This window comes from Lissotriton vulgaris, unplaced genomic scaffold (genome assembly GCF_964263255.1).
Source record: "Lissotriton vulgaris unplaced genomic scaffold, aLisVul1.2 SCAFFOLD_2172, whole genome shotgun sequence".
Classification (NCBI taxonomy): domain Eukaryota; kingdom Metazoa; phylum Chordata; class Amphibia; order Caudata; family Salamandridae; genus Lissotriton; species Lissotriton vulgaris.
This window is the reverse complement of record NW_028243964.1, coordinates 334,500-351,644: the sequence shown is the minus strand read 5'-3', so window position 1 is coordinate 351,644 and position 17,145 is coordinate 334,500. Positions and strand designations below refer to the sequence as shown.

Genomic DNA, 17,145 nt, shown 5'->3' with positions numbered 1-17,145 from the left:
GACTGTTCAATAACTAACACAGATTGTGTGTGAAATTAATCTTATTCAAGTCCCCACAAAGATAGTGTGTGAATATATTGTTCAAATCTCGCCCCAACAATTGTGTGATTATTAACAAGTTCAAGTCCCCACAAAGATAGTGTATGGTTACAGGGGTTCTCATGTCCCAGTAGTGATAGTGTGGGGTTACTGGGATGTTCAAACTACCACAAAGATAGTGTATGTTTATTAGGATGTTCAAGTCCCCACAAAGATATTGTGCAAAGATAATAGTGTTCAAGGGCCTGATATAGATTTCGGCAGTAGGTCTACTCTGTCACAACAGTGACAGATATTGCATCCACCGAAATATAAATCCCATAGAATATTATGAGAATTACATTTCGGTGGACTGGATATCCATCACTGTTGTGATTGAGTAACCCGTCTGCTGAAATCTAAATCAGGACCTACGTCCCTATAGTGGTAGTGTTTTAATACAAACTTCAAGTATTCTCACAGATAGTGTGTGAAGGTAATGATGTTCACATTTAAACAGGATTACTATCTGATTATAGGTATGTTCAAATCTGGGTGCAGAGACTAAGGGGCTTATTATGATGGTGGGTGGACATCAGTCTGCCCACCATCATAACGGTGATGGGACCGCCGCACGCACCCAGCCCAATTAGGATGCGTCCGCTACACTGGGGGGGGTCATTTAACATTGCAGACGGTGCTGCTGGCTGCAGCACTGTTTACAATTTCAAAATGAAATGATGTGCATTTCCATGCATAACATGGCAGGCACCACGCAGTGCCTGCCACTTTGTGCATGGAAATGTAGGGAGGTACCATGGATACCCCCCAGAGCACCCCCCCCACAGAAGGGGCCCACAATGGGCCCCCAAAGCCAGTCTCCGCCTGTCTTTTTGCGGCGGGATATCTGCAGCAAAAAGACAGGTGGAAGGGCTCATGTTAATCACTACGGCGGTGCCTGCATGGTACCACCGCAATGATGTCCGGGTTCTGGGTTCTGCAAGGCGAGCGGAAAAGGACTGCCTTGCGGAACCATGGTGGATGGACTTTGGGTCCGCTGCAGAACCTTTGTGAATCCCACCGCCATCCTAATGTGGCGGTGGGTTAACCACGTTGTGATGGCAGGAGGATTGCCACCGCCGGCCCGGCGGTGGCAATTCTCCCGTCGTCATAATGAGCACCTAAATATCAAATCACAAATATCGACTTAGCTGAATATCGTTGCAAAAATATTGTGGCTCAAGAATATCGACAGACAAAATATTGTGGTGCAGAATATCGACTTTGGGTAAGTAATATTGATGTAAAAAATGTCTAAGTGTTTAATATCGTTTGCAATAATACAGATGTTAAAAATACCGATTTTGTATTAATGTTATGTATGTTTGTATATATTTTGTATGTGTGTGATGCATGTATTTTTGGTATAAGATTTGTTTGTATTTTTATTATATGCGTAAAAATGTTAGTAGTTATTACATTTTTTTGTTTAATTTTGCATGTTTAGTTCCGTAGCGGGATGCGGGTTTATAGGAATAGGGTGGGAAGTTAATTAATTATATAAAATGTTTTGAATGTTTTGAGTAGTTATTAATTTTTTTTAATTTTAATTTTATGTTTTTAGTACTGTAGAGGGTTGTGGGTTTATAAGGGAATAGGGTGGGAAGTAATTTAATTATATAAAATGTACAGAATAATTTTCATTTAGTAATAATTGTGCTGCTGGCTGCTGTTAAAATGCCACAATGTGCATTTCCATGCACAACATGGCAGGCACTGCGTAGTGCCTGCCACCTTGTGCATGGAAATGTAGGGGGGGTACCCTTGAGCCCAAACCGTAGCACTCAGGATAAAGGAGGGCCTCCTAGGGGTCCCCAAAGTCAGTTTCCAACAGCCTTTTCATGTTGGACAGACCGAGTCGGAAAGGCTGTTGGAATCAAACATCGTAATTGGTCATGCAGAAACGCTGACAGCTGAACTGTACGAATCAGTTCCGACCCACTCGGATTCTCCAAATGCTGGTCGGAACTGATTCGGAATTCACCTTCCGACAGCGAGCATCATAATCAATCGGTCAGAATTGTTTCTGACTGAGTCGGGCAGATGGATTCCAGCATGGTCTAGGGGAATCTGACTGTCGGTCAGACGCTTTCAGACCTTTCAGACGCTTTCAGACCGACGTTGTAATTAGGATAGTGTGTGATTATAGGAATGTTTAAGATCTCAAAGAGATTGTGTGTGAAGGTAATCATGTTCGAGTCACCTCAACGATTGTGTGTGAAGATTATGATGATTAAGTGCCCACACAAATAGTGTGTGATCATAGGACTGTTCAAGAGCTCACACAGATTGTGTCTTATTCATTTCCCCACAAAGAAAGTGTTTGAATATAATGTTCAAATCTCCCCATAAATAATGTGTGGTTACTAACATGTTAAATTCCCCACAGAGATATGGTGTCTTTCCTGGCTGGCTGCAAATCCACAAACACACCTGTTGTGGATGATCACAGTTAAGTGGGAAGTCTGGGACTCTTCTTACTCCAGTAACATGCTGAAAGAGTCCGGAAAGCATATCCTGCTAAAGGGAGCAGTATATCTGTTTTTAATTAACCCAGAATGTCTATGTGGGTATGCAATAACTTGAAAAGTGCAAGTTAGTGAATAAGCTAGAGCCAGCACAGCTGAGAAACAGGTGTGTCGTGTTGCTTCAGCAGCTAAAGTGGGGGCTATAGTTCTTTGTGCTCCTATTATGTCTGCACCTGGGCAGACAACATATCGTAATGAATGCAATACATTTATACTGCCTCAATAGAAAAGCAAACAGGAGAAAGGAAGAACAAAAGATGGGTAAAGAGAAAAGGAAATGAAAGAAGGAATATTTTAAGGAAAGATGGGTGAAAGGATGGAAGATGGGTGTATGAGTAGGTGGATGAATGAGTGGGTTGGTGGATGAGTGGGTGAAAGGATGCATGGAATGAATGGGTAGGTGGATGGACAGGTGAAAGGATGGCAGAGGTAAGACATGGATGGATGGCAAAGCGATATATGGATAGATAAATGGAAGGAGATGTTAAAGAATGACAGAGTAAGTAGCTGGATGGATGAGAGAGTGAAAAAATTGGTGGATGAACATGTGAAAGGATGGCAGAGGTAAGACATGAATGGATGGGAGCGTAAAACAATGGATAGATAGGTATATGGACAGGTGAAATGATGACAGTGTAAAGGTATTGCTGGATGGATGAATGAATGGATAGGTGGATTGGCAGGTGAAAGGATGACAGACTACAGTGATGGATGGATGGATGGATCGATCGATGAGTGGATGAAATGAGTTAATGGATGACAGAGTAGATGGATGGCTGAATCGATGGCAGAGTGGATGGGTGGCAGAGTGGATGGATGGCAGAGTGGATGGATGGCAGAGTGGATGAATGGATGGATAGTAGATGGCTAGATGGATGGCTGAGTGGGTAGATGAATAGCACAGTGGATGGATGAGGATGGATGGCAGGATGGATGGCTGAGTGAGTAGATAGATGGTAGAATGGATGGGTGGATGGCAGAGAGGATCAGTGGAAGAGTGAATGGATGGATAGTGGAGCGGATAATGGATGGATGGCAGAGTGGATGACGGGTGCCAGAATGGATGACAGAGTGGCTGGATAGATGGATGGATGGATGGATGGAAGGATGAATGGATGGATGCATGGCAGAGTGAATGGATGGCAGAGTGGATTGATGGATGGCAGACTGGAAAGATGGATGGCTTGATGGATGTAAAGGGGAAGAATGAATGAATGACTGATACAAAGTAAAGGTAAAATAGTAGATATCAAAAGGTGGTAAAGTGAAAGGAGGCTTGGATGGAAGAACCAAGGGAGCTCAGCTAGGGCAGGTTTGACTCACTTACTTAGGGCCATCAAAGCTTTAGTTCAAAATCGGAGAGTATGTTCATTTTCTGGCTACTCTCTTGTTTAGAAACATAGAGCAGTGATGCCACCCAGTGATCTAGATAAACTAAACATGGGGCAGTGCTATATAAACATTTGTAATATTCCGTTGCACTCCCTTGGACAAAAAGGAAAAATAGTAAAGCACCATATTTTCAAAGAGTCACATGCCAATGATGTCTGTTTTGTGTGATTCTAAGCATTGCACGACAGTGTCAAGGCAAGCTAGTAGTGTCTTTTGTGAAATTTATATACGACGAAGCCCTCCAGTACAAACTTCAACATAATGTCAAGAGTCTAAGGGTAAGCTGTGCCAAGTGGATGTTTTTGCAGAAATTATATGTGTGTCAGGAAATATCCTAGGCTTTTTCGTATACCCATTGTTTGCTACTGGTTTCATTTGGTGGTATCACTTCATGCAAATGCAGGACACATTAGTTAGGTAGATCTGGCTTTGTGTGGATTCCAGTTGCCTTTGAACTGTTCCCACCCTGATAGTGGGTTTGTGACCACAAAGCAGAGAATTTGGTGCTTCACTCACATCAATGTTTGACACATAAATCATTTTATGTGGCAAAGTTGATTGAATCCCCCTCAATGTCATACGAGTACATGATCAAAATGCGAATAAATCATGGCTGTATTTATAATAGATGTAATATTTATAATATACGGTCTACAGCTTAGCCACTAACTTAGACTATTTCCATGCTAGGGTATGAGCTGTAGGTAATGTAGCACAATTACATTCCAAAACAGACAAGCATCTACTGTTTTCTGCCCACACCCATATCCATACCTATGGCTCTTTCTTCTTAGATGTATAGCAATATTTTGTAGGCTTACCCAAAATATTAAGTGTAGTCCCTCGTTTTAAAAAGTACAGCCCTCCTTAAATGACAGTTTATTTACAGCAACATTCATGCTTCAATTCCAATATACGTATAGTAGATTCCTTGCTAAAGATAGGCCTCCAAATCCTATAAACACTCTTTATAGTATGCAGTTAAGCAAACCCCACAATCTCTTATCCCAACTGCTGACCAATATAATCATAGAAAACATATTATGGCAAATAAATGTTTAACTTCTAAACAGGACACTTTTCACCCCCTTAATGTGATATACTTGTCCATACTTTAGGCATCCTATGTCTGCGGTGAAAGCCTTTCGTCTCTTGGGTGGAGTATGAGGCTCTCCAAGATTGAGTCATTTTTATACAGAATAAGTGTATAGTCATAGTAAGGGCTTTGAGTAGTTAAAATAGTTCAGTTGTGTACAGCAATTATGTGCTCCAGACATTTTGATATTGAAGTATGTTATGCCGTGAGCAAATGTTTTTGATCAGTGAGGCCCTCTGTTTTGGATGCTTCATTCCCTGACTAGTTGCTTTCAAGGTCCTAGGTCAGGCACAACACATACTACTTCTCTTTCCAGAGGTGTCTTTGTTGCCAGCAGGGCCCATCACCCACTATGGGAGTGGAATCAACTTCAGAAGGTTCAGGTGCACCGGCCTGTTCACTTGTTAATGGGACATTTGTTATGTGCAGGGGTCATTGCCCTGAAGCCCTGCCTGAGTTTCTTCTACAGACAGATGATAGTAACATTCCCAATTGAAGGAAAGATGAAGGAATATAAACACACATGCAGTTCATCTTCTCAGTAGGTCTAGTACTGATGTGTAACAGGCTGCAGCTACCTCATGACAGATCTCGAGACCTGAGCAGTAGTCTATATCATCCTCACTCATGGCTATGGTTGCATTAACAGACTTAACCCCCACAAAATTTCTCATGTTGAAGCAACAGAAGCCGCTTCTCACCTACTTCTGTAAATGCCTCATTCCCACCAGTGCTGAGCTTGTGTCACTCCACTTTGAAGCACTTTACATGAGCACCAGTTAAGTCATGTACAATTTCTTTAGGCACAGGGAAATTAAGGGATTTGACCAGAATCACAGGATATCAAGCTAATGTCAAGAATTGAGTTTGAAGTTTGCAGCTCTAGTATAACGCCACATCCTCTCTACCCTTCCGACTTGAAGACCTTCTCACTTATAAGGCAGGTGGTTGAGCACAGCCTATGCTACTGCAGTATGTTGTACTTAAACTAGTATGATCTTGGAAGGCAAACTATATTTAAATACAAAGGAAGGGCAAATTGAAGTGGACATCAACATGAGGGTGCCCATTTTACAGCAGAACTTTGCACCTTAGCTGAAGCACTAAGTCCAAACAGTAATAAGTGTGGGTGCCAATGCAGTAGTAAGGGCACTGTGAGCCCAAATGCAAGCTGGGGATTTGGTCTCCTATCCACCTCCCCTTTGTTGGCTTTTAAAACATACCCACTAGTTAGAGTGAACCAGGAATCTGTGCCTCTGCACCTGCTTCACTACGGTTGATAGATAGCAGAGTCTCATAGGTGACACCTGTTGGCTTTGCCAATGCTTGTTATATGACTGTTCTTCACCCATCTATGGGAATGAAGCTGATTTAATTTGTAAAGCATTAGGAACAGTTTTAAAATTAAGCAATTCAATTAAATGTAATTTCAACTTATGGCAATATTTGAATATATTGTTAAGAATGTCACTAATGTTCTAAGAACATATGTTAAAATTAAACTTCTCATTGCTGTGGGCATGACGTTACTGCAGTTCGGCATATGAGAGAGCTTAGCTGTCAGCACAATGCAACTCTAGGCACTCACTCATCTAGCCATCATCTTAAGAACGTATTCCAAAGTGCATATTATTATGTAATCAAATTTGTAAAAAACGATCAATCAGTTATATTGTATCATGTTTTAATGCACCATCATTATTTAATTGCAGATAAGGATCATACCACAATAGTGATGTAATCTGGAATTCAAATTGTATCCAAATTGCTTGTAACAATGTTTAACAATTTTTAAACTCAAATATTCTGAATTCAAAATTTTCATGTAAATAAAGGTTTACTTTATTAAATGGGGAAAATTTTACTTTGCATGAAAAATATGTTTTAACATCGGGTTCTGCAGCTTTTCCTTTGAAACATCTGTGCTTTCTGCTGCTAACTTGTATTCCTGGTGAACAAAGTGTGTTTAAATGCAAAGTGTGTTTAAGACTGCAGTACCGCCTCCTGTCTATGGGGGCAGAGGGAGCAAAAATTTAAACACACTTTCTGAAACACAGGTCCCCACAAGACAATTTTTTTAAAAGTTGTAAAAATTGACACAGATGTTCCTAAAGCCATTTTTTATCATTTAAAGGACATTACCTTGTGGGGACCTGAGTTCAGGTCCCCACAGTGCAATCAAGTCCCCACAGCGTGAGTGTGTTATCATACCCAAGTCCCCACAAGGATAGTAACACAAACCCTCTCTCTCACACACACACACACACACACACTCTCTCACACACACACACGCGCAAACACACACACACACACTACAACTCCAGCCTCCAAATCCAGCCTCCAAATCCAAATCCACCCTCCAACTACACCATCCAAATCAAAATCTACCCTCCAACTCCACCCTCCGACTACACCATCAAACTACACCATCCAAATCAAAATCTACCCTCCAAATCCACCCTCCCATCCTACTCCACCCTCCAACTCCACCCTCCAACTCCACCCTCCAAATCCACCCTCCCCAATCCAACTCCACCCTCCAACTCCACCCTCCAAATCCAAACCATTGTTGTTTGTAATATCAATACATGTAAGTCACATAAATACAACCCATTTTGCATTACAAATGCTATAGGTGTCACATTTGCAAAAGTTATAACTATTAGCGTTGTAAATGACAAAGCAATTAATTTCACAATTTTTCACAACAAAACATTAAAATAAAATTGGTCATTTACAATAGCAATAGTTTAAACTTTCCAAATGAGAAACATATTGCATTGCATTTTAACTCCCTGTTAATTTCTGCTGATCTGATGCTCACTTTCACCACACCTCCTTCTCTAACTCCCTATTCTATTCTCTTCTCCTGTGCTGATCTGCTGCTCTATTCCACCCCACCTCCTTCTTTAACTCCCTGTTCCCTTCTGCTGTGCTGATCTGTTCCTCTCTTCCAACAAACTCCTTCTCTTCTCCTGTGCTGATCTGCTGATCTCTTCAACACACATCCTTCTTTAACTCCCTGTTCTCTTATAATATGCTGATCTGCTGCTCTCTTCCACATACATCCTTCTGTAACCGCACACACACATACATATAACAACGCACATACACACATACAACACACATACAACCACACACACACAACCACACACATCTATCGCCCTCAATCTATCTCCCTCACTATATCTATCTATCTATTACCCTCACTCTATCTATCGCCCTCACTCTATCTATCGCCCTCACTCCATCTATATATTGCCCTCACTCTAGATATCTATCGCCCTCACTCTATCTATTGCCCTTACTCTTTCTATCGCCCTCACTCTATCGCCCTCCCTCTATCTATCTTTCCCCCTCCCTCTAGCTATCTATCGCCCTCCCTCTAGCTATCTATCGCCCTCACTCTATCGCACAACAACAGCATCACTCAGGGGCACCACAACATCACTATGCGTTACCACAGCATCACTGAACGCCACAGCATCACTTGTCGCCACCACAACATCACACAGCGCCACCACAGCATCAATCTGTGCAACCATTCAACAACTGGTTCAAATATGTTCTCTCAATGTTTCAAGCTTTATTACAAATGTCACAAAAAGATGTTAATATTTCCCTTCTGTTCTTGGATTTTCGTCACAATAAAATACACTGAACATAATCTTCACACGTTATTTACAAAGGTTTAAGCTATTGCCATTATAAATTACAATAACTTTTATTTAAGTATTCATTTTTAAAAAAAATTAAAAGCCATTGTTATTTGTAATATCAATAAATCTAAGTCACGTAAATACAACACGTTGCATTACAAATGCTACAGGTGTCACATTTGCGAAAGTTAAAACTATTGGCATTGTAAATGACAAAGCTATTAATTTCGCTATTTTCAAAACCAACACATAAATACAAAATGTGTCATTTACAATACCCAGCGCTTAATTTGTGCCAGTGCTTTCCGGTGCTTAATTATCAGGGCCGGGTCTACAAAGAACACGTCAATTATTTAAATAGCGCCTCTCTGCACAGTGTTACTCTGGATGTTTTTGTCATGGAACTTGAAGTAACACTTCACACAAGGAAGGCAGCCCTAGCTATGCATAATGACTCGGCAAAAGTCAATGTGCTTGAGTTAACAACTTGTTGAAACAATGCTGGACACCTCACCGGATCGTGTGACACTGCTGGGGGGGAGAAGGGGAGGACGGGGCGGATGGCGAGCAGTGTTCAGTGCTACCGGCTAGGAAAATTAAAAAAACGTCCGGGAAGGCGCCAGGCGGGAAGCATCACTCCAGTCAGGTACACAAGCAGTTACTGTCTGCAGAGTGCAGACTGCACGTGACATGCTGCGCTGGTACCTGGATGCGATGCCGAGAGTTAGGTGTCCAGGGTGACAGTGTCCTAGTCCCAGCGGCAGCGCAAACTCTGTTGCGGCGGCCCAGCGGCATTGTGAGCCTGGCCTGCCCTCTGCCCTGCCTGATGCAACATGGGAAAAAAAGGGAGATTTGATCAATCTGCAGTCAGTGTCTGTCCCACTCTACTGCTGAGGTCGATCATATATTGGGGAGGAGGCGCTGGGGCCCTTAACAGTGTTCCCGGCCCAGTGGGCGTGTCGGGACACTGAATTGGGCTGCATTTTAGTTCTGCGGGGGTTGGGCGGCAAGGGCAACGTGTACAGATTTGATTGCGCATTGCCACGTCCCATCATACCCGCGCACGGCCCAGCACACCACACTACCGTCATCATGGTTCCACGGGCCACGGAGGCCTTTCAACTCGCCTTGGTCACTACTCACTCTGAGTGACAGCCAATGCAACACCCCCTCCCACGACAACGACATTGGTGTTAAGGGCCTGGCAGCAGCAGAAGTAGTTACCAGCAATAGCCAGTACTGCCCGGAGGCCAACAGCACCCAGGTGAGGCAGGCAAAGAAGATCATGGCGCACCAGGCAGGCCCTGCCGCCCCCTAATTAGTTAATAAAGCCAGGCAGTACACTGACTGACTGCCTGTCTGCAGTCAGTGTGTGTCCCGGGCCCGAACCACCGCCAACAGTTACTGGCAGCCCCCGCCCATGCTAAGTAAGGCTTAAGCAGCCTGTGATTTAAGCACACAAACAGTAGAAATTGTAACTAGTACTAGTGTAGGAGCCGCCATGTGCCCGCCCCATTCCATGATCATCAAAAGGCTTCAGCTCCCCTCCCCCCCGTCGTGTGGGTCGCCCGGGATGAGACAGCTTCCCGGGCACACACACAGACGCACCTGAGCACTTCACAGGTACTTAAAAGACTAGTTGCATTTTAATGAGGCCTTGTTGGTGTTTCACCCCTTCAGAGCTCCTGCAGCTCCACTCTGCTCATTGCTTAAAGATTCAGCCCCCTCTACGTTGTGATATGCACTACTGCAATGCCCTGTATAAAAGTGACCTACATAAAGAAATCATGTCTCACTGCTAAGAAAAGTAGGTGGGTGCAGTTATAATAATGATATCAACGTTTTGCATGTGTATCAGGAGGCAAGATTTGTGGATCCCCCTAGCGAAAGTTTAATTTTTGTTTATCGCACCTCTCCTACTTCCAATCCTCAGGATGTAAGTGTCAGATGCCAAGCGAGGACCAGCATTCATTCGGAAATGAAACAGGTTCCGCTTTTTAATACCCTGACTTTGCAAATGCTTTTTGCCAAAGCTGTGCAACATTAGTAAAAAATCCCAAAAAAAACCAGTTTCATTGACGCAGCCGTTTATTGTGGTTGTGTCATTTCCAATGTGCGCACATGCATGACAACATAGGTGCGTGCATGCATCTTGCACATAAACATGCTTCAGGAATGATGCAGACATTTAATTTTTTTATATTTTGGGATTTGATCCCACCACGTGACAGGCTTTGGCACAGCTGTGAAGCTTAAAGATCCAGCCCCCCCCCCCGAATTTTTTTCTTAGCCCCCCCCCCCCCCCCCCCCCCCTGGGAATTTGGCTCTAGTTGCGCATCTGATCAGTAATTATGCCATTGCCAAGAGAAGAATGCCGCGATTCATGAGATGCTGAATGTATCTCAATTAAGTTCTTCTCGAAATCGATATGGTGGCCACAGCCTTTAATTTTAGTGTTGCCGGCCCAGTAGGCGGGTCGGGAGGGACACAGTGATTTTATTTGGGCTGAATTTTTGTTCTATAGTGTTGGGGTTGTGCGCAGTAGGCTGCAGGCAGCGTGTGCGCACTGAGCAGGTTCATTTATTGCCACGCCCCACAAGTACAACTCCAAGAGATCTGAGGGTCAGTGAGGGTCATAGGTTCATCAGCCTAGGACAGGTCCATGCTGAGAGGACTGCAAGACTCCCATGTTGAGAGCATCATGGCAGCGCCATGCAGCACTCCATATCATTGGCTTACTCTGTAAATGCTCCCGCTGCTCTTCTTGGAACTAACTAGCCCCCCATGCTGTACATCCCTAAGGTGCTGCTTCCCTACGCCTGTGGTACGAGAATCAGCTTCACGCTGGAGGCCATTGAGGGCTGCTACTGATGGTGAGTGCTGATGTTTCAGGGGTGAGAGGGCACAGAGAGGTGACAGGAAACAGCATGTCTGCACTATGAAGCCGGAGCGTGAAACCACCACAGTGCATGTGCCTGGTCATAGCTCTGAGCTACAATTGCTAAACCACATTATCATTTCTCACCCACATGCAAAATGCTCTCAGGACAGGTGTGTGCGTCGCTCACAGACCAGTGAACAGCAGCTTCATGCATTGAACACATGCAGAGTTACAAACCACGTGCTCTAAGGCTGCCTCCCCCAACACACATGCTTTGGAAGGTGGTTTGCACTGTTTTGAATCCAGAGTTCTAGCCACAAAGTTTTCATGGATTTCTTTCAAAATGATGACCGAAAGACGCTGTGAAAAAGGGGTGCCTCACAGAAGAGGGGAGGTAAGGGAGCAGCTCAGGGCCTCTAAGCACGATGTTACTAAGTGCCATGTCTCTTTTTTTAAAGCTATATTATAAACTGATAATAACACTAATAGTCAAACTAAACTGCATATATTTGTTTTAATTGCTCTCATTTGGATTTGCCCTGCTCTCATTCCTTTCCCCAATGTTCTTGTTCAATCACTTTCCACACTCCTTCCTCCTCCATCTCTAGGGCATGGACACACACTTTTTGTTAATAGAACCCTTCTAAAATCAGTATTCATTCATTTTTTGGTTCTTTCATCTCTTCCATTTTTCTTGCTCATATAAGAAGCAATTGAGATGTACGTGTTGATTTGTTGAACCCTGCTCGTCCTTGCAATTATAGAATGCATACCGCCCACAAAGCTTAGAACACTAATACCCACGCTTGACTTCATTCAGTTAACTGCGAGATACCAGACTTTCCACATCATATACGACAAATGACCAGCTGACTAGAATGGTCTTAAATTGAGGTGCAAACCCTTGGGGAAATCTAGTGTTTATTGAGCAGCGAGCTGCTCAATGGAATTCCACATGAAGTGCTGACATTCTGTGAAACAAAGAGATAGATCTGTCAAGTGGGGATCACATGTAATCCTGACCTAAAAAAGTAAAAAGGCATCTCTTTTCAACATTGGCTCTCTTGTATTCCTTTGGAATAGGGACTGTAGAGCACCCAATACTTGCTACTGTCATGCTGCTTCACTTCATCCACCATTTTGCATGGAGGCACCCATATTGCATCTGCCCAGGGTCCACTAAATCAGCCTTTGCCACCATGTGCTAGTTTTCTGGTACTTGCGAGTCAGCAGTGCCAGTTGAGGATGTGGGTGGGGCTACTAGAGTAAGTGAGTGGGTCCACTTGTGGAAGTGGGTGGAGCCGAGAGAAAAGGGTGTGGCCTCCTAAAAAATATTTGAGCACCTGCACTTCATATTTTACAAATTAAGCACTGACAATACCAATAGCTCAAACTTTCCTAATGCGAGACCTATTGCATTGCAAATGCTTGTTCCTCTACCTTTCTCCCTTTGATGTTTATATTAGGGTGAGAACAGCACATGTTGCAGTCATTGAACCTCCATAAAACAAATGATTGTGGGGTTCATGTGTCTGCTGGTACCTTGGATGAACCAGCGTTATTTCTGTGCAACACTGTCCTTCAACGCCATCTCTCATGGTTCTCAGACTGCCCACTGCTGCGGAGCTTCCCGCCCACCGAACGGCCTTACTAGCTCATGAAGATTGCCACAGGTGGCTGGTCCTGAGTGTCTGCTCAGTTTTCCCAACGTTCCAAAGGTATAATCACTGCTGTCTTGATGATTCCTGTACCATCCCATTTCCCCCCCAATGCTACCTTTTGCTTGTAAGATAAGTGCAATTGCAGATATCTTTGCTTTTCTTCTCAGCTTCCCTCCTCCTTCAGCAGGTGTCTATCTGCCCTCTCCTCTTGGCAGGATTCTGATGGCTCTGGACTTCTCCCCTGTTTATCCATGTGAGGCTCTGAATCGATTCCCATGCAGCAATGGCTACTATTTCATCATCATCTGCTCCTGGATTTACCCATGCCTTTAACCCCTATTGAGGCCTATACAGAGTAGCAACGCCCTCTCGTTGTTCCTCTTCTCCTTCACATTCCACATCCTCCACCCCAGTGTCAGGATAAGGATACTCCATAGTTCAGCTGACTGAAGGGTTTATGTATGCAGTGTACAGCTCGGGTACCACCCACCCATCTCACCCCTCATTATATGCCAATGCAAACATCCTTCCTATGTGCCTGAAGCTCCCTATGTTTGTGTTCTCCTCACGCTCCCTTGCCAGGTCTCTGTCCTCACAAACCACCCCGGACGTCCTTCTGGGCTGTCTATAGACAGGACGTCCGGGGTACCGACGGACAGAGCGGTGCTCCGTTTTACTTGCGCTGTGGCCAGGTGAGGTGGGGCGTACATTCCCTACATAATAGGCGAATTCCAGGTGATATAGTATATCTCCTTTATATCATTTTCACTGATTCACTGGATATCTAGCAGTAGCATAAGTCACGGTCCTGAAGAAGCAGTAGGAGACCACTAGGCCCCACTTTCACTGCAGAAACATGTCGACCCAACATCTATCTAAGTAGTCATTTGTTTATACTACTATGCACTGGTTTTTACTTTGGAAGTGAATAGGAACTCTATTAAATTGCTTAACCCCATTTTCACTATCCAATTTTAAGAGTCTTTCACATTATGCACTTATCATGTTTTCACATCTAGCACTGCTAGTCAGATTACCACTTGATGCCTTCTTACACCATACTCACTCAGGGACACAATCAATAGATTAGGCTACAACCTGCCAAATCTACCGTGGGTAAAACCACATACCTTCATGGTGAAGGATCCCAAATGATGCAGGGCGGTACAGGTTGGTAATCTGATGGGAATATATATTTTCTCGCACCTCGATATACTCAAGGTTTGATTTCGCGGTTGTACCCTACAGACACACAGTTAGTTTCTTTATTTCTTGACCCATTGCTCTTTGCTGTTGGTAAATACAGTTGTTAGGGGTAATAGCAATGCATGGTCGGTAAACTTCCCCTAGGACACCCCCCCCCTCTCCGTTTGTGTTTTTACCCTCCCAATTTCTCCCTTGCTCTGTGCTCAGACCTGTATGTTAAGCAATCCACCCCCAGCTCCTATTTTGTGTTAGCAAGTGAGTGAAACCAGACACCCCCCTTTTTAATCCCCCTAGCAACAGGGATATTCTACATCAGGGAGTGCTCTGAGACAGCAGTAATCTGCTATGAGCTATTTAAGCTGTGTTTTATAGGGATTGTGCACTTGTTTTTTGTCTAGGAGAGTGAGTAAAGTTTGATACAAACAGTATTATTAGACAACAAAGTTTGTTAGGCCCTTACCTGCAGAAGTTCAAAGTGTGGATTGAGCCTGTCTGTCTCCTACGAGATTCTGAATAGAGGAGCAGCTTCCAACTCCCTGGGCAGCAAACCTTGTCTGAGGTCGCTGGGACCTTATATAGTCTGCTATTGGTTGGTATGGGGAACATCCTTTACAACGCAACTTTTACCACGCAGTGCCTTTACGGCGCACGTATTACAACGCATGCCATTACAACGCATTGCGCTGGGGGGGCGCTCTAGGATAGGGAATGGATTTAATTTACTATTCAACACCTTCCCTACTATCCACGGGGACTAGAGTTGGAATAGTAAATTAAACTATTCACTATCCAGCACCCCTCAACACTATGTGTTGTAACAGAATGCGTTGTAAAACCTGCGATGTAAAGGCATTTGTAGTAAAAGCATGCGTTGTAATGTCATACATCCGGTTGGTATACGTGTGCACTTATTGCCGGTTGTATCTGGTGTTTCTATTGGATTAGGGTTAGTGTTCTCATTGGTTGGGTATTTGAGGGTTCTGATTGGTTTCTGGATCGGTGACTCAATCAATGTAGGGTTGGGACTAGGGCTAGGATTTCGTTTAGAAGTAGGGACTAGGACTTCCTGTGTGATTGGTTGCTGGACAAGGGTTGGGACTAAGACTAGGGATAGTCTTTTAATTGGAGGTAGGGACTAGGGTTTCCTGTGTCATTGGTTGCTGGGATTAGGGTTGGTACTACTGCTAGGGCCTCTATTGGACATAGAGGTTAGGGTTTTTGAACCCGATTGAGTGCTTGGACTAGGGCTATGATTGGTTGTAAGGTCCTGGTCTCCTATTAGTTCCTATTAGCTCTAGATATTAGGGCTAGTGTTGTGATTGGATTGGCCCTCCTCAAGAAGCCCAAAGCAGCCCCCAAGGACCTCAAGAACTTCTGGCCCATCTCCCTGCTCCAGTCCCCGGCAAAGATCATCGAGAAAATCGTCAACATACAACTTATTATTATTATTATTATTATTGGACCCGTCCCAGTCCGGATTCAGCCCTCATCGCCGCCACAGACAACATCAGGCGCCAACTAGACAACGGCGAAACATCAGCCCTCATCCTCCTGGACCTGTCAGCCGCCTTCGACACGGTCTGCCATCGCACTCTAAAGACACGCCTCCTAGAAGCCAGAATCCAAGAGAAGGCTCTTGACTGGAACACCTCCTTCCTCTCCGGCAGAGCCCAGAGCGTCCGCCTCCCACCATTCTGATCCAAAGCCACAGACATCATCTGTGGCGTCCCCCAGGGCTCATCCCTCAGCCCAACGCTGTTCAAAGTCTACATGGCCCCCCTCGCACAAGTGGCCCGCCATCATGACCTCAACATCATCTCCTACGCTGACGACACCCAACTCACCAAGGACCCGCACACCACCAAAACCAACCTCCAGGAGGCAATGAAGGCCGTCGCTGATTGGATGAGGAGCAGTCGTCTGAAGCTGAACTCTGACAAGACGGAGGTTCTCATCCTTGGACCCACCTCCTCAGCCTGGGACGACTCCTGGTGGCCGACCAGAATGGGAACAGGACCAACACCCACCGACCATGCACGCAATCTAGGATCATCTCCACTCCTCCCTCTCCATGTCTAAGCAGGTCAGCGCTGTCTCCTCCTCCTGCTACAACACCCTCCGCATGCTCCGCAGGATCTACAAGTGGATCCCGACCGAAACAAGAAGAACGTGACACAGGCCCTCGTCAGCAGCAGACTGGACTACGGTAACGGACTCTATGCAGGAATCCCAGTCAAACACCTACGACGACTACAACGCATCCAAAACGCCTACACCTGACTGATCATCAACATCCCCGTCGCAGCCACATCACCACTCACCTGAAAGACCCACACTGGCTCCCCGTTGACAAGAGGATCACCTTCAAGCTCCTCACCCACGCACACAAAGCACTCCACAACACTGGACCAGCCTACCTGAACAGCAGACTCAGCTTCCACACCCCCACCCGCCAGCTCCGCTCCACCAGCCTCGCCGTCGCCGCTGTCCCCCGCATCCAACAAACGACCTCCGGCAGCAGATCCTTCTCCTACCTCGCTGCCAAGACCTGGAACACCCTCCCTACCCACATACGGCAGACCCAAGACCTACTCACCTTCAGAAGACTCCTCAAGACCTGGCTCTTCGAGCAGTAGCAGCACCC

At 44.8% G+C, this 17,145-nt stretch overlaps 1 protein-coding gene across 1 annotated transcript in view; it reads right to left on the bottom strand.

Annotated features, from left to right (window-relative positions):
• Window positions 1-17,145, bottom strand: part of LOC147668193 (rho guanine nucleotide exchange factor 37-like) — a gene marked incomplete at its 3' end in the record, with an annotated part of 239,489 nt that overhangs the window by 80,290 nt on the left and 142,054 nt on the right. The gene's annotated exons all lie outside the window — the stretch shown is intronic.